This window comes from Somniosus microcephalus, chromosome 12 (genome assembly GCF_052327205.1).
Source record: "Somniosus microcephalus isolate GS21.2 chromosome 12, FLI_Smic_1.0, whole genome shotgun sequence".
NCBI classification, from domain to species: Eukaryota; Metazoa; Chordata; class Chondrichthyes; order Squaliformes; family Somniosidae; genus Somniosus; species Somniosus microcephalus.
Window position 1 is genome coordinate 225,995,648 of NC_140998.1, and position 27,942 is coordinate 226,023,589.

At 49.8% G+C, this 27,942-nt stretch overlaps 2 pseudogenes across 1 annotated transcript; one reads left to right on the forward strand and one right to left on the reverse strand.

Annotated features, from left to right (window-relative positions):
* The first annotated feature begins 6,176 nt into the window (after positions 1–6,176).
* Positions 6,177–27,468, forward strand: LOC147110211 (large ribosomal subunit protein bL17m-like; annotated as a pseudogene). The gene is made up of 3 exons (XR_015080400.1): positions 6,177–6,517; positions 15,428–15,496; positions 16,991–27,468. The product of XR_015080400.1 is annotated as a large ribosomal subunit protein bL17m-like (transcript).
* The window catches only part of LOC147110212 (uncharacterized), a 151,610-nt pseudogene continuing 148,318 nt past the window's right edge, over positions 24,651–27,942 (reverse strand).

The window sequence follows — 27,942 nt, forward strand, 5'->3', positions numbered from 1 at the left end:
TCACCACATTGAACTGCATCTGTCCCAGTACAGACACATGGGCAGTGTAGAGGGAGCTTTACTCTGTATCTAACCCGTGCTGTACCTGCCCTGAGAGTGTTTGATGGGACAGTGTAGAGGGAGCTTTACTCTGTATCTAACCCGTGCTGTACCTGCCCTGAGAGTGTTTGATGGGATAGTGTAGAGGGAGCTTTACTCTGTATCTAACCCGTGCTGTACCTGCCCTGAGAGTGTTTGATGGGATAGTGTAGAGGGAGCTTTACTCTGTATCTAACCCGTGCTGTACCTGCCCTGAGAGTGTTTGATGGGATAGTGTAGAGGGAGCTTTACTCTGTATCTAACCCGTGCTGTACCTGCCCTGGGAGTGTTTGATGGGACAGTGTAGAGGGAGCTTTACTCTGTATCTAACCCGTGCTGTACCTGCCCTGGGACTGTTTGATGGGACAGTGCAGAGGGAGCTTTACTCTGTATCTAACCCGTGCTGTACCTGCCCTGGGAGTGTTTGATGGGACAGTGTAGAGGGAGCTTTACTCTGTATCTAACCCGTGCTGTACCTGCCCTGAGAGTGTTTGATGGGACAGTGTAGAGGGAGCTTTACTCTGTATCTAACCCGTGCTGTACCTGCCCTGGGAGTGTTTGATGGGACAGTGTAGAGGGAGCTTTACTCTGTATCTAACCCGTGCTGTACCTGCCCTGAGAGTGTTTGATGGGACAGTGTAGAGGGAGCTTTACTCTGTATCTAACCCGTGCTGTACCTGCCCTGAGAGTGTTTGATGGGATAGTGTAGAGGGAGCTTTACTCTGTACCTAACCTGTGCTGTACCTGCCCTGAGAGTGTTTGATGGGACAGTGTAGATGGTGATGCAAAAACCAAATTTTCTGAAGACGGGGGTAAATGTTGATTTCGAAACAGGAGGAAAAGAACGACGATTAAGTGGGGGAGGGACGGGAGGAAATGCATCTTATTAACTCGTGTTAGCTGTGGCTCAGTGGGTACCACACTCGCCTCTGACTCACAATATTGTGGGTTCAAGTCCCACTCCAGGGATTTGTAGCACAGAAATCTAGGCTGACACTCCAGTGCAGTGCTGAGGGAGAGCTGCACTGTCGGAGGTGCCATCTTTCGGATGAGACGTTAAATTGAGGCCCCGTCTGCGCTCTCAGGTGGACGTAAGAGATCGAAGAAGAGCCGGGGCATTATCCCCGGTGTCCTGGCCAATGTTTATCCCTCAATCATCATCACTAAAAAAAATTATCAGGTGATTATCACATTGCTGTTTGTGGGAGCTTGCTGTGCGCAAATTGGATACCGCCTTTCTCACATTACAACAGTGACTACACATCCAAAAGTACTTCATTGGCTGTAAAGCGCTTTGCGACGTCCGGTGGTCGTGAAAAGCGTGACATAAATGCAAGTCTTTCATTCTTCTTATTTTTATTCTGGAAATGACAGAATTGCCGCTGATCCGAGGGGAGTTAGGCGGAACGTTTGTTGGTGGGGCGAGGTGCGCCGGCCGGCGGGTTTAGCGCGAGGACGCGGGGCCGGAAGAAAGATGGCGGCGCCCATGTGAGGGGGAAAAGCGGCTTCTTGTGGTTCAAATGAGGAAGAAAAACCCGCCACGGCCGCGGAGAAAGAGCCGCTCTGAGAGTGGGCACCGCTAGTCGCCGATAAGGCCCCGGAGTTGGGGTAAGTGGGGCCGGAGAGGCGCCGGGAGCGGAAATGAGTGGGCGGGCTGGGCCCTGGAGACTAGGCCCAGGTCCCCTTCCTCCTCCCCCAGCCTCAGGCCCAGGACCCACATTCAGCCCAGTTCAACCTGAGCAGCACTTTCACATTCCACTCAAACTTCTCATTCACTTCAACCTCTTACACTTAGAAACATTAGCTCATTTTAACCCCTCTTTAATTTTATTGTAATCTATTTGATTAAAAAAAACATGATTTTAATCTCTTAAATATAAATTTATTTTCTATTTTTTTTAAACCTAACCTTATTAAAAGAAAGAAAAACTTGCATTTATATAGCGCCTTTCACGACCACCGGACGTCTCGAAGCGCTTTACAGCCAATTAAGTTTGAACTGTAGTCATGTGGGAAATGCGGCAGCCAATTTGTGCACAGCAAGCTCCCACAAACAGCAATGTGTTTAGAAACATAGAAGATAGGAGCAGGAGTAGGCTATTCGGCCCCACGAGCCAGCTCCACCATTCAATGAGATCATGGCTGATCATCCAAACTCAGTACCCTGTCCCTGCCTTCTCCCCATATCCCTTGATCCCTTTAGCCTTAAAAAATATATCTAACTCCTTGAATATATTTCATGAATTGGCCTCAACTGCCTTCTGTGGTAGAGAATTCCACAGGTTCACCACTCTCTGGGTGAAGAAATTCCTCCTCGTTTTTGTCCTAAATGGCTTACAGGTTATCCTTAGACTGTGACCCCTGGTTCTGGACTCCCCAAACATCGGGAACACCCTTCCTGCATCTAGTCTGTCTAGTCCTGTTAGAATTTTATAATTTTCAATGAGTTCCCCTCTCATTCTTCTAAACTCCAGCGAATATAAGCCCAATCGACTCAATCTCTCCTCATACGTCATTCCTGCCATCCCAGGTATCAGTCTGGTGAATCTTCGCTGCACTCTTTCCATGACAAGAACATCCTTCCTCAGATAAGGCGACCAAAACTGCACACAATACTCAAGGTGTGGTCTCACGAAGGCCCTGTACAACTGCAGCAAGACATCCTTGTTCCTGTACTCGAACCCTCTCGCTACGAAGGCCAACATACCATTTGCCTTCTTAACCGCCTGCTGCACCTGCATGCTTACCTTCAGCGACTGATGCACAAGGACACCCAGGTCTCATTGCACTTTCCCATCTCCCAATCTATTGCCGTTCAGATAATAATCTGCCTTCCTGTTTTTGCCACCAAAGTGGATAACCTTGCATTCATCCACATTGTACTGCATCTGCCATGCATCTGCCCAATCACCCAACCTGTCTAAATCATACTGGAGTTTCTCGGCATCCTCCTCACAGCACACACGCCCACCCTGCTTTGTGTCGTCTGCAAACTTGGCGATATTACATCTAGTTTCCTCGCCTAGATCATTAATATATATTATGAATAGTTGGGGTCCTAGGACCGATCCTTGCGGTACCCCACTAGTCACTGCCTGCCACTCGGAAAAAGACCCATTTATTCCAACTCATTGCTTCCTGTCTGCCAACCAGTTCTCTATCCAAGTCAGTACCTTGCCCCCAATCCCATGTGCCTTAACTTTACACGCTAATCTCTTATTCGAAAGCCTTCTGAAAGTCCAAATACACTACATCCACTGGTTCTCCCTTATCTATTCTACCAGTTACATCCTCAAAAAATTCCAGTAGATTAGTCAAGCACGATTTAGCTTTTGTAAATCCATGTTGACTTTGTCCGATCCTGTCACTGTTATCCAAGTGCTCTGCTATTACATCTTTTATAATGGACTCTAGCATTTTCCCCACTACTGATGTCAGGCTTACCGGTCTATAAATCCCCGTTTTCTCTCTACCACCTTTTTTGAAATGTGGGGTAACATTAGCTACCCTCCAATCCATGGGAACTGTCCCAGAAACTATAGAATTTTGGAAGATGACCAGCAATGCATCTACTATTTCTAGGGCCACTTCCTTAAGTACCCTAGGATGTAGATTATCAGACCCTGGGGATTTATCGGCCTTCAATCCCGTCAATTTCCCCAACACCATTTCCCTACAAATACTGATTTCATTCAGTTCCTCCCTCTCATTAGACCCGATGGCCTAGAAATTCACTATAGCCCCGTTTGGGGCGCCAGCCTCGCCAGGGCGCTAAAAGTAGCGCCCCGGAAGCAGGCGCAGCCGTCCGCCGGAAATTCAGTTGGAGCGCCCCAGAGGGAAGCGCGGTGCTACTGGAGGCGCCCCGCATCCCTCTTGGGGCGCTGCAACTGAATATCGCTGCGCAACGTGCCGCAGCGCCACACACTGCGGCACGTTGTGCTGCGGTACTGCAGGCCTTCCCTTCTTAAAGGGGAGGGGCCTTGTGCAGTGCGATCTGGGGCCCAGCTGGGCTCCCGAGGCCGGCAAAAGAGCCCAGCGCCGAGGAGAAGTGCCGGGCTCTTGGAACGCAGTCGGCACTCCGCAGGGGGTTGTGGGGGGGGGTGCTCAGGAGGCCGAGGATGGCAGTGCGGAGAGGTGCTGGCAGGCGGCCAGCAACAGAAATGGCCGCCCCGCACCTCTCCTTTAATTAGCGCCTTTATCGCCGCAGGTAGGCCCCCCTGAACTGATCGCACATAGCGTCCGGCGTTAAAGCAGGGGGCGCATCTAATATCGTGATCGGGGCGTCAGTGGGGCGCTGCGCACACCGATGACGTCATCGGTAGTGGCGCAGTGCTAACGGCTAGCGCCGCCATTCGCATCCCGCTGAATTTAGCGGGAGGCATGGCCAGTGGCTGCCAACCCACTTAGCGCCCTCTTAAGGTGCTAACTGGTGGCGCAGCCCACTGAATTTCTAGGCCGATGTTCCTCGACATCTCTGGGAGGTTATTTGTGTCCTCCTTTGTGAAGACAGAACCAAAGTATGTATTTAATTGGTCTGCCATTTCTTTGTTCCCCATTATAAATTCCCCTGATTCTGACTGCAAGGGACCTACGCTTGACTTCACCAATCTTGACTTCTCCAAGCACTTTACAGCCAATTAAGTTTGAACTGTAGACACTGTTGTAATGTGGGAAATGCGGCAGCCAATTTGTGCACAGCAAGTTCCCACAAACAGCAATGTGATAATGACCAGATAATCTGTTTTTGTTATGTTGGTTGAGGGATAAATATTGTCAATACACTGGTAATAATTCCCCTACTCTTCTTCGAAATAGTGCCATGGGCTCTTTTACGTCCACCTGAGAGAGCAGATGGGGCCTCGGTTTAACGTCTCATCTGAAAGACGGCACCTCCGACAGTGTAGCACTCCCTCAGCGTGGCACTCGAGTGTCAGCCTGGATTTATATGCTACAAGTCCCTGGAGTGCAACTTGAACCCTCAACCTTTTGACTCAGAGGCGAGTGTGTTCTTCTAGGTGGTAGAGGTGGTGGGTTTGGGAGGTGCTGCTGAAGAAGCCTTGGCGAGTTGCTGCAGTGCATCTTGTAGATGGTACACACTGCAGCCACGGTACGCCAGTGGTGGAGGGAGTGAATGTTCAAGGTGGCGGATGGGGTGCCAATCAAGCGGGCTACTTTGTCTTGGATGGTGTCGAGCTTCTTGTGTGTTGTTGGAGCTGCACTCATCCAGGCAAGTGGGAGATGGGGGCGGGGGGGATGGCTGTTTGAACGGGCAGGGTGGTTGGAGGTTGGAGTTCATGTGATGATATCTCCAGGAATACCTGCAACCAGAGTTAGCAGCCCAAGTGAGCTGGGGGTCAGTGATCAGTGTGGGACGGGGTCCGGGGGGGGGCGGTGATCAGTGTGGTTCGGGGTCCGGGGGGGTGATCAGTGTGGGACGGGGTCCGGGGCGGGGGGTCAGTGATCAGTGTGGGACGGGGTCCGGGGGGGGGGCGGTGATCAGTGTGGTTCGGGGTCCGGGGGGGTGATCAGTGTGGGACGGGGTCCAGGGCAGGGGGTCAGTGATCAGTGTGGGACGGGGTCTGGGGGGTCAGTGATCAGTGTGGGACGGGGTCTGGGGGGTCAGTGATCAGTGTGGGACGGGGTCTGGGGGGTTGGTGATCAGTGTGGGATGGGGTCTGGGAGGGCGGTGATCAGTGTGGGACGGGGTCTGGGGGGTCAGTGATCACTGTGGGTCGGGGTCCGGGGGGTCAGTGATCACTGTGGGTCGGGGTCCGGGGGGGGGCAGTGATCAGTGTGGGACGGGGTCCGGGGTGGGGTCAGTGATCACTGTGGGACGGGGTCCGGGGGGTCAGTGATCACTGTGGGTCGGGGTCCGGGGGGGGGCAGTGATCAGTGTGGGACGGGGTCCGGGGTGGGGTCAGTGATCACTGTGGGACGGGGTCCGGGGGGGCGGTGATCAGTGTGGGACGGGGTCCGGGGGGGCGGTGATCAGTGTGGGACGGGGTCCGGGGGGGCGGTGATCAGTGTGGGACGGGGTCCGGGGGGTCGGTGATCATTGTGGGTCGGGGTCCGGGGGGGGCAGTGATCAGTGTGGGACGGGGTCCGGGGGGTCGGTGATCAGTGTGGGACGGGGACGGTGATGAATGGCGGACGGGATCAGGGTGTTTCTGGGTCGCGCTGTGACGTGACGCTGGGATTGTGACGGTTGAATTCTCATCTTTGCTCCGGTCTCTGATCCCCCCCCAGACTCCCGGCCCCTCGGAAGGATGCATCTCACCGCTGCCCTCTGGATCAGTCATGGGCGAGTTTACCGTCGGATGGGGCTGGGACCCCGGTCCCGGATCGATATGTTGCGGAACTTGTGACAGCGTTGGTGCGACACGAGAGGATTGAAACCACCCTGGCCCGGGCTGATGAGATGAGGTTTTACACTGAGAAGGTAATCACTTCCACCCTTCGAACACCCCGTTTATCTTGTTCCTTCCTGCCGTCTGCCCAGGCTGCTGTTACTCTGCTTTCCCCCGAATCAACAACGTGCATTTATATAGCGCCTTTCAGGACCACCGGACGTCCCAAAGCGCTTTTCAGCCAATGAAGTACTTTTGAAGTGTTGCCACTGTTGTAATGTAGGAAACGCGGCAGGCAATTTGTGCACAGCAAGCTCCCACAAACTGCAATGTGACAATGACCAGATAATCTGTTTTAGTGATATTGATTGAACGGTAAATATTGGCCAGGACACCGGGGATAACTCCACTGTCGGAGGTGCCGCCTTTCAGATGAGACGTTAAACCGAGGCCCCGTCTGCTCTCAGGTGGACGTAAAAGATCCCGCGGCACTAATTCGAAGAAGAGCAGGGGAGTTCTCCCCGGTGTCCTGGCCAATATTTATCCCTCAACCAACATCACTAGAAAACAGATTATCTGGTCATCATCACATTGCTGTTTGTGGGAGCTTGCTGTGTACAAATTAGCTGCTGCGTTTCCTACATTACAACAGTGACTACACTTCAAAAGTACTTCATTGGCTGTAAATCACTTTGGGATGTTTGGTGGTCGTGAAAGGCGCTATATAAATGCAAGTCTTTCTTTTAAATGTACTGGATCCAGCTCTGGACACACAGACATAAGGGAGACATTCGACTACTAGGGGCATCACAGAGTAGAGCCACGAGACCGATCCCCGGTGCCAGAGGGACTGAGTTGTGTGGAGAGACTTGGGCGATTCAACCTGGAAAAGAGGCTCCCTAAAAACTCCCTCCCAAACAGCACTGTGAGAGCGCCTTCACCACACAGACTGCAGCGGTTCAAGAAGGCACCTCACCGCCACCTTCTCGAGGGCAACTAGGGATGGGCAATAAATGCTGGCCTTGCCAGCAACGCCCACAACCCATGAATGCATTTTTTTAAAAGACCAGATCATCTGTTTTTACTGATTATTGGTTGAGGGATAAATATTAGCCCAGGACACTTGGAATAACTTCTCCTGCTCTTTTTCCAATAGTGGCCGCAGGGTCTTTTATGTCTACCTGAGAAGGCAGACGAGGCCTCGGTTTAACGACTTATTCGAATGACGGTACCGCACTCCCTCAGTACTGCCCCTCCGACAGTGCGGCGCTCCCTCAGTACTGCCCCTCCGAGAGAGCAGCGCCCCCTCAGTGCTGCCCCTCCGACAGTGCGGCACTCCCTCAGTACTGCTCCTCCGACAGTGCGGCGCTCCCTCAGTACTGCCCCTCCGACAGTGCAGCGCTCCCTCAATACTGCCCCTCCGACCATGCAGCGCTCCCTCAGTACTGCCCCTCCGACAGTGCGGCGCTCCCTCAGTACTGCTCCTCCGACAGTGTAGCGCTCCCTCAGTACTGCCCCTCTGACAGTGCAGCGCTCCCTCAGTACTGCCCCTCCGACAGTGCAGTGCTCCCTCAGTACTGCCCCTCCGACCATGCAGCGCTCCCTCAGTACTGCCCCTCTGACATTGCGGCGCTCCCTCAGTACGGCCCCTCTGACAGTGCAGCGCTCCCTCAGTACTGCCCCTCTGACAGTGCGGCGCTCCCTCAGTACTGCCCCTCCGACCATGCAGCGCTCTCTCAGTACTGCCCCTCTGACATTGCGGCGCTCCCTCAGTACGGCCCCTCTGACAGTGCGGCGCTCCCTCAGTACTGCCCCTCCGACCATGCAGCGCTCTCTCAGTACTGCCCCTCTGACATTGCGGCGCTCCCTCAGTACTGCCCCTCTGACTGTGCGGCGCACCCTCAGTACTGGAGTGGGCCTTTGGTGTAGCGGTAGCATCCCCGCCGCTGGGCCAGAAGGTGTAGGGTTTCGAACCCCACTCCAGACAGTCCCGACAAGTGGAGTCGGAGCTCCGGCTCTAAATTCTGGGTTGACATCCAGCGGGATACTTGCGTCCGTGGGTGTGGGTAGCCCCCCCCCCCCCCCTCGTATGGGTTGTGGGAGCCCGTAAAACTCTTCCGCCCTAATGGCTGGTATGAAGATGGTTACGGTCACTGAAGGAGCGTTAACGCGGCCAGAAATCCTTCTGCCACTTAATACAATTCCCCAAAGGGAACAGTGTGAAGCCACGTACGACGACGACCCTCAGTACTGCCCCTCTGACAGTGCGGCGCTCCCTCAGTACTGCCCCTCTGACATTGCAGCGCTCCCTCAGTACTGCCCCTCTGACAGTGCGGCGCTCCCTCAGTACTCATCCTCCGACAGTGCAGCGCTCCCTCAGTACTGCCCCTCTGACAGTGCGGCGCTCCCTCAGTACTGCTCCTCCGACAGTGTAGCGCTCCCTCAGCACTGCCCCTCTGACAGTGTAGCGCTCCCTCAGTATTGCCCTTCCGACAGTGCGGCGCTCCCTCAGTACTGCCCCTCTGACAGTGCAGCGCTCCCTCAGTACTGCCCCTCCGACAGTGTGGCGCTCCCTCAGCACTGCCCCTCCGACAGTGCGGCGCTCCCTCATTACTGCGCTGGGAGTGTCGGCCTGGATTATGTACTGAAGTTTCTGGACTGAGGCTCGAACCGACCATCTGACTCGGAGGCGAGAGTGAGTGTTACCCACTGAGCCAGAGAGGTGACTTGAGATCCTGGGACTATTTGCACTGGAGCAGAGAAGGCTAAGAGGAGATTTAATAGGGTTTTTAAAAATGAGAATGAGTTTTGATGGAGTGAATGGGGACAATAAATTTCCTGTGCTCGGGGAGTCCGTGACGTGAGCCCATCAATTTAACGAGTGTTCTGAGAGGGATTAGTAGAAATTTCTGTACACAGAGGTGTTGAAGCACGGAATGCTCCCATAGAATCTCTCAGCACAGAAGGAGGCCATTCGGCCCCTCGTGCCTGTGCCGGCTCTTTGAAGAGCTCTCCAATTAGTTCCCACTCCCCCTGCTCTTTCCCCAGAGCCCTGCAAATATCTCCTTTTCAAGTATTTATCCAATTCTCTTTTGAAAGTTATTATTGAATCTGCTTCCACCGGCCTTTCAGGCAGCGCATTCCAGATCACAACAACTCGCTGCGTAAAAAAATAATCTCCTCATCTCCCCTCTGGTTCTTTTGCCAATTATCTTAACTCTGTGCCCTCTGGTTACCGACCCTCCTGCCAGTGGGAACAGTTTCTCCTCATTTACTCGATCAAAACCCCTCATGATTTTGAACGCTGCTCTTTACGAGAATGGTTCCAGGGATGAGGGGCTTCAGTTATGTGGCGAGACTGGAGGAGCTGGGATTGTTCTCCTTAGAGCAGAGAAGGTTAAGGGGAAGATTGTATTCAAAATCATAAATGGTTTTGAGAGTAAATGAGGAGAAACTGTGTCCAGTGGTAGAAGGGTCGGTAACCAGAGGACACAGATTGAAGGTGATTGGTTAAAGAACCAGCGGGGAGATGAGATTTTTTTTTACACAGCAAGTTGTTGTTGTAGTGTCCGCGTAACAATAACACACGGACTGCAGGAGAACGGTAATAAGAGGTGTTTACTGAACAGAGGGTATGCTGGAACTGAAAGTACAGAAGCCTGCTAGGGCTTTTTAGACAGGTGTGGTCACTGCCGGTACTGCAGTATAGAATCAGTTCTTCTCTTAAAGGTACATACACAACAATTCCTCCCCTTTTAGATAAACAGTACATAACATTCATTTAACAATTGAATAATAACTAATTACAATTACAATTTTCTTTGTACTATATACATCAGCTGAAAGTAATCAGTTATAAATTCAGTCTTTGAGGAGGCTTCCTGATCCTGTCTGGATAGCGCCTTTCTCGAGTATCCTGTTCTTGCGGCGGAGTCGATTCTGGCTCATTGTCATTGGTTGGTTCGTCAGATTCCAATACCACTGATTCTGAGGTAGACGCAATCTGTACTTCGGGTTCATCACCAGGTGCGCATGCTCGTGGTATGGGTTTGACTTGTTCCTGTGACTCCAGAATTTGGTCAGCATGGCGTCTCACGATGCTCTCTCCAACGTCCACTGTGTACATTAGTGGTCCCTGCCGTGTGCATATCGTTCCTGGCTGCCATTTTTCTGTTCGGTAGTCGCGGGCCAAGACTGGTTGCCCTATCTTGAAGCTCCTGGTTGGCTTTTCATTGATGTGCTGGAATTGCTTATTCTCAACATCTCGTCTTATGTTTGGTTTGAGCAAGTCCAGGCGACATCTTAACCTTCGGTTAAAGAACATCATGGCTGGAGCTTGGTTGGTGACTGCATGTGTCGCATGTGTAAGCAAACAAGAAATTATCCATCTTGTGTTGCAGTGGTATGTTGTCGTTATACATCGCCTTTATTGCTTTTTTAAAGGTTTGAACAAACCTCTCAGCCAATCCATTTGTGGCTGGATGATATGGGGCGCATGTGTAATGCTTTACCCCATTATTCCTCAAAAACCTCTGGAAATCCTCGGACACAAACTGTGGTCCATTGTCGGAGCAAATCTGTTCTGGCAAGCCATTCCTGGCGAAGATGGTCCGTAGGACTGCAATAGTTTTCTCCGTGGTGGTGGAGGACATTTTGATGACCTCTGGCCATTTCGAATGTGCATCCATGGCGATTAAAAACATTGAGTCCATAAATGGACCAGCAAAACCAATGTGTACCCGTTGCCATGGAGATGAGGGCCACTCCCATGGGTGTAGTGGGGCCTGTGGTGGAGCGTTTTGGACTTTCTCGCATCCTGTGCATCTCTTGGTCATTTCCTCGATTTCTTTATCGATTCCCGGCCACCACACAAATGCCCTGGCTAGGCTTTTCATTTTTACCCCTCCCAGCTGACCCTCATGAAGCTCATTGAGCACTCTTTCTCTCAACTTGGGTGGAATTACCACTCGGGATCTACACATCAAGGTCCCCCGGCACACTGACAGCTGTTCTCTCCTTGGCGAGAATGCTGGCAACAGTAAGTCGCCATGTGCTGGCCATCCCTTCGCCATCAAATCATAGACCCGAGAGAGTGTCGGGTCATTTCGGGTTTCCTTCTCTATACTTGAGTTTGTAACAGGTAGACATTCGACTATGGTTGAATGGAATATCTCAACAGGGTCCACTGTAGGTGCTTCCTCCACCGTAGGCAGCGGCAGGCGCGACAGCCCATCAGCGTTTCCATGCTGTTTCGTGCCCTTATGCTCTATGTCGTATTGATGTGCCCCTAGAAAAAGGGACCATCTTTGCAGCCGTTGCGCCGTCATCACCGGAACGCCCTTCTTTGGGTTAAAAATGGAGACAAGAGGCTGGTGATCAGTCGGTAAGGTGAATTTCTGCCCGTGCAGATAGTGATTGAACTTCTTCACCCCCCACACCAGGCTGAGGGCCTCCCTGTCAATCTGGGCGTAGTTACGCTCGGCTGAAGTTAACGAGCGTGACGCAAAGGCTATTGGCCTCTCTGAACCGTCAAGGAATTTGTGCGACAGCACTGCTCCAATGCCGTAGGGAGACGCATCACATGCAAACCGAATCGGTAGTGATGGATTGTAGTGGGCCAATACTTCTTTTGAAGTGATTAGGCATTTACATTTCTGAAAGGCACGCTTACACTCATCACTCCATTTCCATGCTACTCCAGTTTGCAGCAGGGCGTTCAGCGGGTGCAGAATTGTAGACAAGTTTGGCAAGAACTTATGGTAGTAGTTCACCAACCCGAGGAACGACCTCGGTTGTGACACATTTTCCGGTGCTGGAGCCTTGACTACTGCCTCAATCTTGTCTGGGGACTTATGTAACCTCTCTTCATCAATCACGTGGCCGCAATACGAGATTTGTTTCCTGAAAAACTCGCATTTGGGGCGGTTGGCTCGTAGCCCATATTTTTGTAATCTAGTGAGCCAGGTTGGCAAGGTGTTCACTGTCATTTCCGCCCGTAACCAGGATGTTGTCCAAATAACACTGGGTCCCCGAGATCCCTTGCAGGACTTGTTCCATCACTCTCTGCCAAATTGCCGGAGCTGATGCTACCCCGAATACCAGTCGGTTGTACTGGTAAAGACCTTTGTGAGTGTTTATCGTGAGGTATTTTCTAGATGATTCATCTACCTCCATTTGTAGATACGCTTGGGCCAGATCAATCTTCGTAAAGCGTTTCCCTCCAGATAGTGAGGCGAAAATATCTTCTATCCGCGGAACTGGATATTGTACTGTTTGAAGGACTGGGTTCACAGTTACCTTAAAGTCCCCACAGATGCGAACCTTCTTCGGTTCCCCAGGCGTGCTGCTCAATGATTTCTTCATTACAGGAACGATGGGTGTGGCCCACTCGCTCCAGTCCACCTTGGACAGCACACCCGCACACTCCAGACTCTCCAGCTCTGCTTCGACGGCTGGGCGGATCGCATACGGTACCGGTCTGACCGTAAAAAATTTAGGGTTTGCGTTATCTTCAATTTTTATCGTTGCCGTCACGCCTTTTAGAGTCCCAAGTCCTTGCTGGAACACCTCTTTCACGTCAGTTAGAATTTTTGACAGTCGTCCAGGTGTAGCGTCGTCATCCTTTTTGTCAGCCACAGCTAGCGCCTGAATGGAATGCCAATCCAATTGTATTTTCCGGATCCATTCACGTCCCAATAATGGCGGTCCTCCACCTTGTAGTATATATAGATACAGTTCCTGTGTTTCCTTGCCGTTGTATTTAACGGGCACCCTTATTTTTCCTCTGGGGTAGACTTTTTGCCCCGTATATGTCTTCAAGACAATGGACGTATCCTTCAAGGGAATGTGTGAGAATAGCCGCTCGTAGTCTCGTCGATTCATGACTGTTGGGGCTGATCCTGTGTCCAATTCCATCTTTACTTGGGACCCTGCTATCATGAGGGTGACCCAAATGGTTCGGTGATCCTCCTTTGCGATCACGTTGTGTAACTTTAGACAACTTAGTCTCCTGCTCCCGGAGTCATTATCACTCTTCTGGTCTTCTGAACTACTGTCCGTCATCTTTTGTACTTTCTTGTACTTTTCCTTAGTAGTTCTTTTAGTGTTGGTTTTCTTTCCCGACCTGCAGACTCATGCTATGTGTCCCACTTTTCCACATTGCCTGCATACTTTGTCCTTAGCCCAGCAATCCTTCTGGTCATGGTTTGTTCTGCCACAGCGATAGCACTTTTCTGCTCCATATGCCATTTCATTGGTGCTATATTCTTGCGGTTTCTGTTGTATTTCCGCAGCTCCCCGTGCTGCTGCTTCGTAGGATGCTGCAATGCTGAAAGCCTTTTCTAGCATAAGGTCCTTTTCCGAAAGTAGCCGTTTCTGGGTTCCTTCACTCTGGAGCCCGCAGACAAACTTATCCCTTAAGGTATCTGCCAGTCCTGCTCCGAACTGGCAGTGCTTCGATAACTTGCGTAGTTCCGTAAGATAGTCAGCATTACTCTCATCTTTGTGCTGTTTCTTTTATGGAACTTGAATCTTTCTGCTATCAGCAGCGGTGTCGGGTTTAGATGTTCCTGTAAGATATTGACAATCTCTTCAAAGCTTTTCTCCATTGGTTTAGCTGGGGTAATTAAATTCCGCAATAGGCCGTACGTTCTCGCGCCCATCAAATTTAATAATACCGACGCCTTCTTTTCATCGGCCACCCCATTTGCCTTGCAGTACACTTCATTTCTTTCCACATACGTGGTCCAGTCTTCTATTTCGTTGTCGAAAGCAGTGATACTGCCACTCTTCGGCATCTTGGGTGGTTTAAAATGGCGCCTCCCGCGCTTTTCCTTCTTCCCCAATGGATTAAAATGGCGCCTCCCGCGCTTTTCCTTCTTCCCCTTGCTGCCAATGCTGCTCCGAGTGTTCTAAATAGTAATGGCGGCGCCCCGCGGCTTTGGCGCGTCTCTTTTCCTTCCCCTCTTTTATTTTCTCTAACGCTGCCCGGCTCTTGAGCACCAACCGCGCCCTCTGCGCTCCACCCTCTCTCTCTCTTTTCCTTCCCGACGACGTTGCACGGCCCCCTTGCAGAGCCGCTCGATCGAGCTCAAGCCCGCCGCAGTCCGGAAGGGTCAGCGCACTACCTGCTACCAGCACGATTTGCTGGAACACCTTGACTGGGGAGCCAAGCCCAGCTCTCCACAGCTTCCCCTGCGATTCACTGAACTCCGATGGATCACTGGGCGGTTGCCCACGGTCGACACCCGTTGCTCTGGCTTCGACCTCCAAGAAGCTTCTTTTCAGGGATGGATCCCCGTGAGGTGATGCAGTACTGCAACTGAGTTCGAACCTGCTCATCGCCACTGTAGTGTCCGCGTATCAATAACACACGGACTGCAGGAGAATGGTAATAAGAGGTGTTTACTGAACAGAGGGTATGCTGGAACTGAAAGTACAGAAGCCTGCTACGGCTTTATATACAGGTGTGATCACTGCCGGTACTGCAGTATAAAAGCAGTTCTCTCTTAAAGGTACATACACAACAGTTGTGATCTGGATTGTGCTGCCCGAAAGGCCGGTGGAAGCAGATTCAATAATAACTTTCAAAAGGGAATTGGATAAATACTTGAAAAGGAAACATTTTCCGGGCTCTGGTGAAAGAGCAGGGGAGTGGGTCCAAAGAGCCAACAGAGGCACGATGGGCCGAATGGCCTCCTCCTGCGCTGTATCATTCTATGATTCTGTTAAATCTGCCCTAAACCTTCTCTGCTCGAAGAACAATCCCAGCTTCTCCAATCCCCCACGTCACTGAATCCATGGGGAGGAGGTTGAGGCCGAGACCATGGCCTCTGTGAAAGGGGGAATTTGGGATCAATATTTGTCGATGGAGAGAGCGGGGCAGTGGGATGGGTTTGGGGATTGCTCGCGTACAGAAGGAGGGCAGGCTCGAGGGGCCGACTGGCCTCTGTCTGTGCTGGGAAGGAGCCTGCGGGTTTGACTGTTCTGCCCTTGCTTTCCAGCTGGTGGATTACGCCAAGCGAGGGGACACGGACGAGAAAGCCATGAAGATGGCCGACTTCTGGCTGACGGTCAGTATCTCTGGCGCGGGGGCGGGGTGGGGGGGGGGAGGGGGCCCGCGGGGTCTTCGGGGTCGGCCTGTGTCGCGAGCGTCACTCCGCCACGCCCGCGATCTCGCCGCGCTGGCCATCGCAAAGAGCCTTGGCTACTTGCATTTCTATAGCGCCTTTCACTACCTCAGGACGTCCCACAGCACCTTACAGCCAATGAAGTACTTTTTTTTGAAGTGTAGTCTCTGTTGTAATGTAGGAAACCCGGCAGCCAATTTGTGCACAGCAAGCTCCCACATACAAGTGTGATCATCACCAGATGTTGGTTGAGGGATAAATATTCGTCACAGGACAGCGGGGAGAACTCCCCTGCTCCTCTTCAAAATAGTGGCTGCGGATCTTTTGCATTCACTTGAGAGGGCAGACGGAGCCTCGTGTTTAACCTCTCATCTGAAAGGTGACACCTCTGACAGTCAATCGCTCTGACAGTGCGGCACTCCCTCAGCACTGCCCCTCCGACAGTGCGGCGCTCCCTCAGCACTGCCCCTCCGACAGTGCGGCGCTCCCTCAGCACTGCCCCTCCGACAATGCGGCGCTCCCTCAGCACTGCCCCTCCGACAATGCGGCGCTCCCTCAGCACTGCCCCTCCGACAGTGCGGCACTCCCTCAGCGCTACCCCTCCGACAGTGCGGCGCTCCCTCAGTGCTGCCCCTCCGACAGTGCAACGCTCCCTCAGCACTACCCCTCCGACAGTGCGGTGCTCTCTCAGTACTGCCCCTCCGACAGTGCGATGCTCCCTCAGTTGCCCCGCCGACAGTGCGGCACTCCCTCAGCACTGCCCCTCCGAAAGTGCGGCACTCCCTCAGCACTGCCCCTCCGACAATGCGGCGCTCCCTCAGCACTGCCCCTCCGACAGTGCGGCACTCCCTCAGCACTACCCCTCCGACAGTGCGGCGCTCCCTCAGTGCTGCCCCTCCGACAGTGCAACGCTCCCTCAGCACTGCCCCTCCGACAGTGCGGTGCTCTCTCAGTACTGCCCCTCCGACAGTGCGATGCTCCCTCAGTTGCCCCGCCGACAGTGCAATGCTCCCTCAGCACTGCCCCTACGACAATGCGGCGCTCCCTCAGTACGGCCCCTCCGACAGTGCGGCGCTCCCTCAGTACTGCCCCTCCGACAGTGCGATGCTCCCTCAGTACTGCCCCTCCGACAGAGCAATGCTCCCTCAGTACAGCCCCTCCGACAATGCGGCGCACCCTCAGTACGGCCCCTGCAACAGTGCGGCGCTCCCTCAGTACTGCCCCTCCGACAGTACAGCGCTCCCTCAGTACTGCACTGGGAGTGTCGGCCTGGTTTATGGGCTCAAGTCTCTGGAGTGGGGCTCGAACCCATGACCTTCTGACTCGGAGGCGAGAGTGAGCTGTAACTGAGAAGGGAGAGTTCTTATTGGGCCCGGTTGAGGGGAGGGGAAGAGCGGAATATTTCTAGGAATAAAACTCTTTTTCTGTTTCTGTCAGGAGAAAGATCTCATCCCGAAGCTCTTCAAGGTCCTGGCTCCGCGATTCCAGGACCACCGGCGGGGGAGTTCCGTGTGGATGATGCAGATTCCCACCCGGGAGAACTTGGACCGGGCCAAGATGGCGGTCATCGAGTACCGGCGCAACCCGCTGCCGCCCCTCCTCGCGCGGCGGCAAGGGGCCAACGAGAAGACCCTGCTCAACCAGCTGCTGAAGGGGTACAGGGAGGAGGGGGCCTGGGGCAGGGCCTCGGGCTCAGGCGAGTCCCAGGCTTCGAGTGCGGCCTAGCTGGGAGCTTGACCGGCGGAGTGCAAGGAAGCGATGTGTGATCGATCACCCGCCCCTCCCCCTCCCACCCCCGGGGGATGACCTTCTGCTATTGGCCCGCCTGGGAACAAATCTGGGGGCGGATTCCCGGAGTCACACTGGAATGACGGCCTCCTGGGAATCGCCGACAGCCTCGGGCCTGAATCTGCGCAGCCCGACATCTTTTCCATCGACATATCATCCATCCAATTACATAGGTTATAAGCATTAATGTTATTAGTACTATACATCCATTAAGCAGGTCTTTCTCCCAAGCCTTCGCTCGTTCGTAGTAATAGTCTGTCTGCTCGATGGGTATCTGCCCAGGAGGTTTCTGTAACAATTACCATCGAACAGCATACATTACTACTTTATCAAGGTCATGTATATTGCTTCCATTTCCTTTTTTCTTTTTTGTTTTCTACGTTTTTTACAGGCGGCACATGCTGCTATTCCCATTCCTATCGCCAAAACCAATTGTACTGTAACTAGTATGTGAGACGTAATGCTGTCCCATGGGTGGATGTTGACATTCATCCCCCAATCCCACAGCTTCTTATACCATGGGACCTCCTGTAGTTCTACTTCTATGTCCCTTTCTAGTTCCCCAAGGTTCCTTTGCAACATTACGTATTGTTTCACCATTTTACTTAAGCCCTCTTTTATCTCTTGCAGATCCCCTTGCAGGCGGGGTATTGGAGCCCCCACCGGATCTTCATAATTGACCAATTCGTCCCTTAAACTATCTGTCACATTTAGTTTCATTTCCTCCCTTGAGTGTACATACACCAATCTGGTGTGTCCAATTGTCACAGGGATCTTTGGTGTAAAGCAGAAGTTAGGCATTGTGATTACACATACAAGGTTACTATATTGGTGCTCAGTCTCTGTGGTGGCTATACAATACTCCCCTCTGTCTCTATATCCCGAGCGGATGTGATGGTGATCGATGTGATAATTCCAACATGCACCCCTCTGTCTTATTATAGCTGCACTCATCCTTAGTGCCTTCTCCTACCGGATGTGGGCATATCTTAAGCGTACCTTTCCCATGGCATCCATTTAGGGAGACTCCTCTTATAGTATCATTCTTCCTGATGGCATAGGTATCAATTGGATAGTATCGGAGGTATGTCTCAGCCCTCACTATGCCTATGTTTGTTACCTGGTACTGTGGGTATGGAGTCGTGTCTAGTCTCACCACTGGTATCATGAGTACCATGCCTATCATTGCTGTCACTTCTGCTTTGCATTTTTGTATCACTGGATATACTCTGGTCATCCCCTTGAGGGTACAGGCACTCAGAGGGCCTGGATTCTGGCTCAGGCCATAGAGCTGTGTGCTGTTAATCCAGTCTGGTCCCTCACCTCGTTGTATCTGTGCCAGATTGTGTTTTAACTGTCCGGTGGTCCATTGGCCATAGGCATGGCACAAGCCTCTCCCTACCCCATCTTTTGCCTGTTCCTCATATCTCTATGGTTTAGTTTGTTGATAGTGCCAACATGGTTTCTATAACTTTGATTCCCTCGAGTAATTTCCTTATCGTATGTTCTCCCAACTCTGATTCTTGTTGAAGCAAACCAGTTTCTTTCTCTAAAATCTGTTGTATTACCCTTTGTAATTGTTCCACACTACTCTGGACTCCTTGTATATCCAGGGCATTAATGAATGACGTCCCCGTATTTATTCCCGTGAGTACATCGTTTCCTAAACCCCTCTTAATTCTTTGGTGGAATGCAGCATGTCCCCTGAAACTAGAAGCCCCTGTTGCATCAGCAGCTTGGTTAATTACATTCCTTATCATATATGCATACAACTCTCTAGTTTTAGTAAATCTTTCACAATATCCTGGCCATTGTAGCATGGTTAAGTTCATTAGTACCGGTACAATTTCATGTCTCACATTATCATACAATTGTTCTCCCTCGGTAAATAACACCAGTCCATTTTCGGGCCCAGGCATCCATTTCGGACACCTTCGTTCTTCAGGTGTTGTTGTGATTGGGGGTGTTGCTGGTTCTAGGGTTACTCCTTGTGGTGTGATCCTTCTTGTTGTTGGTTGAGGTGTTGTAATGCCGTGTACAATAGTCCATCTTATGATATTGTCCGTGCAGCTCAGGATATATCCTCCCCCTACTTGACCCAACACCTGCCAGTGTCTATTACATCTTACCATATTGCTGGTATCTGTCATTATATAGGGTCCGCATGGTCGTTGATCCAAGTTCACCCAGATACCGTTACACCTGTAACATCCTTTTCCTGTTTTTCACACTCGTAACTGTGTGATATAATGAAGTTCCTTGTGGAGTCTCCACTAGGGGATCTTAACTTGCAGTCCATTTCTTTCAGCCCGTTATTTGGGCTTATAAGTGTTGTCATCAGAGTAGTTATAATAATCCATCTCACTGGATCCACGTTTATCTGTAATTTAAACAGAGGTCTGGTCGTCTTCCGAGCTCTTTCCCCTAGAGGAGAGGGTAGAATGGGGGTCTTTAGTGTTAAATGGTTTCACCTGGGTCCAGTGCTTCCATCGCATACCCGTCGGTTCCTGTAGACAAACACACGTATCACTTGTCATTAATCCAGTATATGGCCCCATCCAACGGGGTTCCATTCCCTTTCTTCCGATAACTTGCGTCATTACTTGTTGACCTATTCTGGGCAACTCGTCTGGTTTAAGTCCAGCATTCTGCCTTTCTAGATCTTTAATCTGTTGTTGGTTCCTTACTTCTTTATTCAGTGCTTGTACCTCCTGATTTAGTTGTACTTAATCTATCTTGTACTGGTCCTGGTTCACTCACCCCTCCAGCCAAATCCTCTGGTAGTCTCATAGCTCGTCCTGTCATTAGTTCGCAGGGGGTCAGTCCAGTCGTTCGTCCTGGGGTGGCTTGCAGCCTCATTAGTATGCTGGGTAATAATTCCGACCATCCCTTCCCTGTTTCTTGGATGGCTTTTGTCAGCGCGTTTTTCAGTGTCCATTCTTTCTACCATCCCCGAGCTCTGGGGGTGATATGGTATGTGATATTTTTGTGTTACGTGTAACAGCTTACAAGTTTCATTATTTTACCGGTGAAATGAGTGCCGTTGTCTGAGTCAATTTGCAGAGGCACTCCCCAACGGGGTATAACCTCGGTAGCCAATATTAGTGCAACTGTTTTTGCAGAGCAATCTTGGGTGGCAAAAGCTTCCACCCACCTGGTAAATTGGTCAATTATTACCGGGCAATATTTCTTCCCCCGGTCCTGCTGGTAAAGTCAATTTGTAAGTTTTCCCAGGGTCCTTGGGGCCTGGGTTGGTTTGCTACTCTAACTCTACATCTCTGTCCTACATTATTCTTAGCGCATATTATACAGCGGTGGCAATATTTCGCTACTTCCCGACCCATCTTTGGCCACCACCAGTACTGTGTCAGTAGGTGCAACATGTTACTTCTGCCAGTATGTGTTACACCATGGTATAGCGCCATCAGTTGTTGTCTGCAACATTCCGGTGCCACCACCTGGTTACGGGGGCCCCATTTCCAGATTCCATCCTGTAGTCGAGCGCCCGCTTGTCTCCATCTCTCTTTTTCCTCTTTACTAGTATTTTCTTGTACCTCCATTATATTCACTTCCTGTACCCCACTGACTGTCATGACCATATTTATTTCGTTTTTAAACACATCCTTTGGTTGCATTTCTTCCGCAACTAATTTGGCGGCTAGATCTGCATACCTATTCCCTATAGGGGCCTGGTCCTGGGGTTCCTGTGAGTCCATATCCTCTATCTTTGTGTAGGCTTTTATTTTAATTACCGCTGCCTCTAAAGGTGCCTGTGCAGCCTTAACTAACCTTTCTATTAGTTTTCCATGTTTTACTACCTCTCCCGTCGAGGTCATGTACCCCCTTCTGGCCCATAGTGTCATATAATCATGCACCACTCCGAAGGCATAACGGCTGTCGGTATAAACATTTATCCGTTTGTTTTTTTGCTATTTCCAACGCTTTTATTAAAGCCACTAGTTCCGCTACCTGTGCTGACTTATCCCCATAAAGGGCTCCTTTTAACAGGGTCTTTCCTTCTTGATTTACTACTGCCCACCCTGTTCTGGGTTCTCCGTTGATATATTTTCGGGATCCATCTACATAGATGACCATATGGGGATTTTCTAGTGGGTCTTCCTTTACTCCACTCCCTATTTCTTCCTCCATTTTCATCTGACAACTGTGCTCTTCTCCTTCCGTTAATATGCCCGTGGCTGGATTAACCCCGGGATGTTTTTGTATTATCACAGTTCCATCCCTGGGGAGTAATATCGTTTCCCATTTAGCTTTCCTGCTATCCGATATCGTCCACAATTTTCCTGTGTTGAGTAGTCCCACTAACGTATGTTGATATGCAAAATTACCTTTCCCATCATCACTATTGGTTCGCTTACTCGCACCGCCCGGGTGGCGCAATCTATTGCAGCCACACATCGTGGCATCGCCTTCACTACTGGGTCTTTTTTTGCAGAGTAATACGCAACGGGTCTCTGTTTCCCTCCGTGATCTTGCATTACCACGGCTGAATCACTCTCATGATCTAAATCACAATATAGGTGGAAGGGTCGAGTGGGATCTGATAATCCTAGGGCAGGGGCTGTTATTAATTCCTGTTTAAGGGCCCGATATGCTTCCTCCTGCTCCGTCTCCCATTCTATCTTATCGGTGGTGGGTCTCCCCCTTTAACTAACTGTTGAATCGGCTCTGCTTTCCCTCCAAAGTCTGATATAAAATTCCTGCCGTAATTAAATAGTCCCAACACTTTCCTCACTCCCCGGACGGTCACTGGCCTTGGCTTGTCTTTTATGGCTGCCTTTTGTTCCTGCGGGAGTGCCTTATACCCCTGGCTAATTTCGTGTCCTAGATACTTTACTTTGGACAGTCCAACCTGTGCCCTTTGGGCTCAATTTAAAGCCAGCTTTGTTAAATGTCTGGAGGGTGGCTAGTAATGCTCCCATGTGTCCTTTGGCATCCTCTGATGCAATCATTATGTCATCGACATATTGGAGTAGGGCGCTCTGGTACTTTGATAGGTCTAACTCGTCTAAGGCTTGACTCAGTACACGGTGGAATATATTTGGACTATTATGGAACCCCTGTGGGACCCTGGTCCATGTATATTGTCTATCCCTGACGGTAAAGGCGAATTTCCCTTGTGATTCCTCTGCCAATGGTATGGACCAGAACCTGTTTGCTATATCCAAGACTGTAAATATTTTAAGGGCTGGTTTCAGACCATTAAATATCTTATTCAATATGGTTTACACAAATTTACACCAACCAGAATTTCACCGTGGCCACAATGAAAGCCTGGTTTTAATAGGTTAATTAACCTCATAACTCCAATCCAATCCAGATCAATTTTTTATAAACTAACCAGTATCACTTGGAAAAGAAAGAAACCATAGTCACATTAACAAGGAAACAATTACCCATGCCTTGTAAACATTCAAATTAATTTTCTTCCAGGCAAATTGGCAACTGTAACTTCAAGACTGAAGCTTATCTTTTGTAAAACAATTAACAAACTTAAAACAACACACGCTTGTCCATCCTTCAAGACAAGTCTTCAACGGGTTAAACAGCTTTTAGCTCTCTGTACCAAAGAGTGGGTGGAGCTAAAACACACTGGACATTTTTTTAAAGACAGGCTTTCAGACAAACGGAATACTGTAACTTCTTAAACATCCATAGTCAGGAAAACTTTCACACAAACTGAGATCCCAGTATTTTTTAAGGTTCCTTTCACTCAGCAATCTTGTGTTTTATTTGTTTCAGCACAGACGTTAAGAACTTCCGTGTCGGTAAAACTTTAGGTTTCTCTTTCTAAATCCTCCCAATCGATCTCCTATCATTCCTTCCACTATGCACTGACCTTGTCTTCATTACAGCAGCACACTTGGTGCCTACCTTTTTTAACTGTTCCACTAACTCCTCTTTTTCCCTCTCCCGTGTGGCCCCAATCTTACACATTTTTCAGGTGGCCCTGACAAAGAACCACTACAGTTTTCTCCTCCTTATTCTTGCTCTCCTTACTCCACCATTCTTTCTGTCAGTCGGGAACCCATTCAGGATCCCACCTTCCTTTCCCATTCTTTTTATTACCTTGTCATCATATCCCTTTTTTTTTTAACCATCTTTTCCTTAACTTTCTCATACTTATCGTGCACAAATTCATACGGCAAGTTACGTTACGCCGTCCTGTTTGTCCGTCGATTTCTTTCCCAGGCATTTTCTAGCCGCTCGGGAATTTCCGTGAGGTTTTCTCACTTTCCCGGGGTCTTTTTACCCCGCCCCTATCAGAATTTCCGTTATCCGATACTATCGCGTACAAATTCATACGGCAAGTTACCTTATGCCCTACTGTTGTCCGTCGATACCTAGCGCATACAAATTCATACGGGAGTTTAGATCTTTTGGCGTCCTTTTTGTTCGCCATCCTTTTAGGGTGGATTTGCTAGTTTCCTCCCTCGTTTCCTACCTCCGGGACTCCCCCGGACCTTCAGGGACCTTTCCCTGCTTACGCGGTTTTAACTCCGCCTAGATTGGATTTTCCCTATATCCAATCCTATATAACCCGAGCTCCTCAACTTATTCAGACATTATCATTTCTATAATTTCCTAGCATGCACCCAAGTTGCTTTACTCATGTATCCCGACTCCGCCTCTGATTCGTTGGATCTCCGGCCCTGAGCTTCGATGCGAGGAGACAATGTCTCTACTCAGCCCATCCGGTAGATCCTGCCGACTACGCCAAGTTGTAAGGGTAAACCGGGAGAGCTTCTTCTCCCCTAGACGGACCCTGTGATATAAAGGGTCGACGTCCGCCTTATTCCCAATCAATCACTCGGAGTCCGGAGGTGCGTTCAGTAAAACAACTTTATTTACAAGTCGACAGGGAAGACACCCATCCTGGGATGAATGTTCCCGATCGTTGAAAATCTCCTGCCTTATATACAGGCTTTGTTCTGAGTCGTGGCTACTGTTTACAATTAGGTGCATTACACGTATACATTTCTTTCATCACACAGTTGGCTTCGGGTGCAAATTCTTGTGACCTGTGCATTGGTCTTGTGACCCCATACGTTATCTCTCAATACATTCCTCAGTTAGTGATTCACGGTTTGTGCACTTTGGCCACGACTACACCAGACTTTCCTTCTGGACATTGTTCATACCAATTCCTTATATGGTTGGAGATATGCTCTGTTCCTTAATCCCCTCATCTTAGCCCTTTTTTAACCCTTTCACAGCCTCTCTCCTGTGTGGATCCACTGGTGTGTATGGAGGTCCCCTGCCTGTGTGAAACTCTCCACATTCAGTACATTTATACGGCCTCTCTCCTGTGTGGATCCGCTGGTGTGTATGGAGGTCCCAACACTGTAAAACTCTCTCCACATTCAGCACATTTATACGGCCTCTCTCCTGTGTGGATCCACTGGTGTGTATGGAGGTTCCCTGCCTGTGTGAAACTCTCCACATTCAGTACATTTATACGGCCTCCTGTGTGGATCCACTGGTGTGTATGGAGGTTCCCTGCCTGTGGGAAACTGCCTCCACATTCAGTACATTTATACGGCCTCTCTCCTGTGTGGATCCGCTGGTGTCTCTGGAGGTTCCCTGCCTGTGTGAAACTCTCGCCACATTCAGTACATTTATACGGCCTCTCTCCTGTGTGGATCCGCTGGTGTGTATGCAGGTTCCCTGCCTGTGTGAAACTCTCTCCACATTCAATACATTTATACGGCCTCTCTCCTGTGTGGGTCCACTGGTGTGTATGGAGGTTCCCTGCCTGTGTGAAACTCTTTCCACATTCAGTACATTTATACGGCCTCTCTCCAGTGTGGATCCACTGGTGTGTATGCAGGTTCCCTGCCTGTGTGAAACTCTTTCCACATTCAGTACATTTATATGGCCTCACTCCTGTGTGGATCCGCTGGTGTGTATGGAGGTTCCCTGACACCGTGAAACTCTTTCCACATTCAGTACATTTATACGGCCTCTCTCCTGTGTGGATCCACTGGTGTGTATGGAGGTTCCCTGACACTGTGAAACTCTTTCCACATTCAGTACATTTATACGGCCTCTCTCCTGTGTGGATCCACTGGTGTGTATGGAGGTTCCCTGCCTGTGTGAAACTCTCTCCGCATTCAGTACATTTATACGGCCTCTCTCCTGTGTGGATCCGCTGGTGTGTATGGAGGTTCCCTGCCTGTGTGAAACTCTTTCCACATTCAGTACATTTATACGGCCTCTCTCCTGTGTGGATCCGCTGGTGTGTATGGAGGTTCCCTGCCTCTGTGAAACTCTCTCCACATTCAGTACATTTATACGGCCTCTCTCCTGTGTGGATACGCTGGCGTAGGTGAAGATCACCTGATTTTATAAATTCTCTCCTCTGGACAGAGAGTGTGAATGATCCCTGCCCACTTTCGCGTTGTCAAAGATATTTTGTGCTGGGAGGCGAAGATTGTCCTGCTGAAATTTGTCCACAGGATTCAGGATGTCTCCTGATGTGCTTCTGAAGAAACTCTGCAGTGGTAAAAGCAACATTGCAATGAGGGCAAGGATGAGACTCATCTCGGTGCACTTGGTGAGCTGCTGGAGAAGGAAGAAAGAGAAATTGTCAGTGTAATGAAAGATCTAGAAGTTTCTTTTGGAAGTACAATTCGTGGTTATATCAATGTTAACGCAGGGGTCTTGGGGCGCTACCGGTGAATTTCGGCCGCGGGGCGCGACTCAATTTTCCCCCTTGGGCTTTGCTTCCTATCGGTGAAAGCTTCCTCATTCTTTGAATGAAGCTCAATCGGCCAATCCAGTTAGAAAAGTCCCTCTAAACCATCAGGCAAATCACTCTCGGGGTCAGTGCCACTTCTCAACTTTGCCCTTTCAGTTATGTCATCATCTCCACACAACCTTCCCAAACCATGCTGACTCCCAACTTAATTCTGGCTGCATCGTCAATTCTTTGGAGATGGCCACTGCTTGACATTCATAAGTTTGAATGTTAGCTGCCGCTTGTCAGCCCAAGCCTGGATGTTGTCCAGGTCCTGCTGTAGGCTGGTATAGGATGCTTTAATATCTTAGACAAGGAGCTGCTATTCCCTGTAATCAGGGGCCATTAGTTTATGATTACTGAAAGTCCTATAATATTTCATTAGAAGATTCCAGAATTATTATCAATAGTTTGGGGATCATATTTGTGATTGTTTTTCCTCAATGATAAAGAACAATCGGTGCCTGTTTGTGGGCAAACACAGGCCTGCACTCCTGCCCCACCACTCTGACATGCTGCATTGCTCCACCAATCCCCCGGCCTACCAAGGCCCCTATGCCATCACACCAAAACGCCCAATAAATTATTCCTGCCCTGAGGAAATGGATAGGTTACTTTGCACATACACAGGTAATTATCGTCACAAAGTTCCCTTTCTTCAGTGTAAACTTTTCTCTCTCTCTTTCTCAAACTGTGTCTTCTGCTTTCAGTCTCTTTGGTTGTTTCCTCATTTGCTGACCCCAAGATCTTTCCAGTACAGACAACTGTGGAATAAATCAAAAAGATTATGAACAAAAATTGAACCAATTAATTGTAATATTCTTGCATGTAAGGTTTGTTTCTGGTTGCACAGAAGATGCTGAAGACATTTACATAATGCAAGACACTGTGTTAATCTGATTTGAATGACTACGGTAGTGGTCACATTATCAACATAGAGCATCTCTTCCTCATTAAAACACCCTCAATTATTCAAAATAGAAATACTTTACTGAAATCCTTTATTCCAGGACAAATACCTTTACTGAATTCACTACGAGCTTCACTTTCACAAACCAAAGTACTCGTTTCTCTGTTGATCTTTTTAACTGGAGCTGTCTCTTCCATACCTGAGGCAGTGTCCTCAGTGAAGCCCCTGGAAACTTCAGCTTTATCCTCTTCTAAATGGGACGCCATCTGTGATGGAGCTTTTTGGTTCTGAAATGCAGAATGTGACGGTAAAACTGTCCCTCACCGCTCCTGAATTAAAGAATAGCTGCCTCAAGACTGCCTGTAATACTAAAGAGATTATGTACAAGTCAAAGTGTTTGTCTATTTTTCCTCTCCATTAGTTGTTGTAGCATATTTAATAAACAAACCTACCCAACTACCCGTTGGATAAATGCTGTCGCTCCCCAGTGTAGTCCTGAGCCACACAGGTCAGAACGTTCCCATGTTTGATTCTGTACTCCTGTGTTCAATTTGGTGATCTCAGCAAATGTGGTAAAATTAATACAATTAACCTCAGCACCCTTTTGCAAGGAAAGTGTTTGTGCGTATATACGAAACCAGATTCGATTTTCTCCGACAATGAAGAGCTGAACACATGAAGAACAGCCATTTAGCAATTGCCAAAAGGGCTGCAAAATAAGCCAGCCCAGACTAGGAAACATATCTACTCATGAATCATGCCTTCAGGAAAATGGGACAGGAGCAGATTTGACACATAGTTTTACTACTTCACCTTTGGTCTTCCCAAACTACGTGTGATCGCTAAAAGAGAGGTAATGTTTGACAATGCCTAAAAACGAACATTATATTCCGCCTGATGTACACAAGCAACTGGTAACAAATACCTTCATTC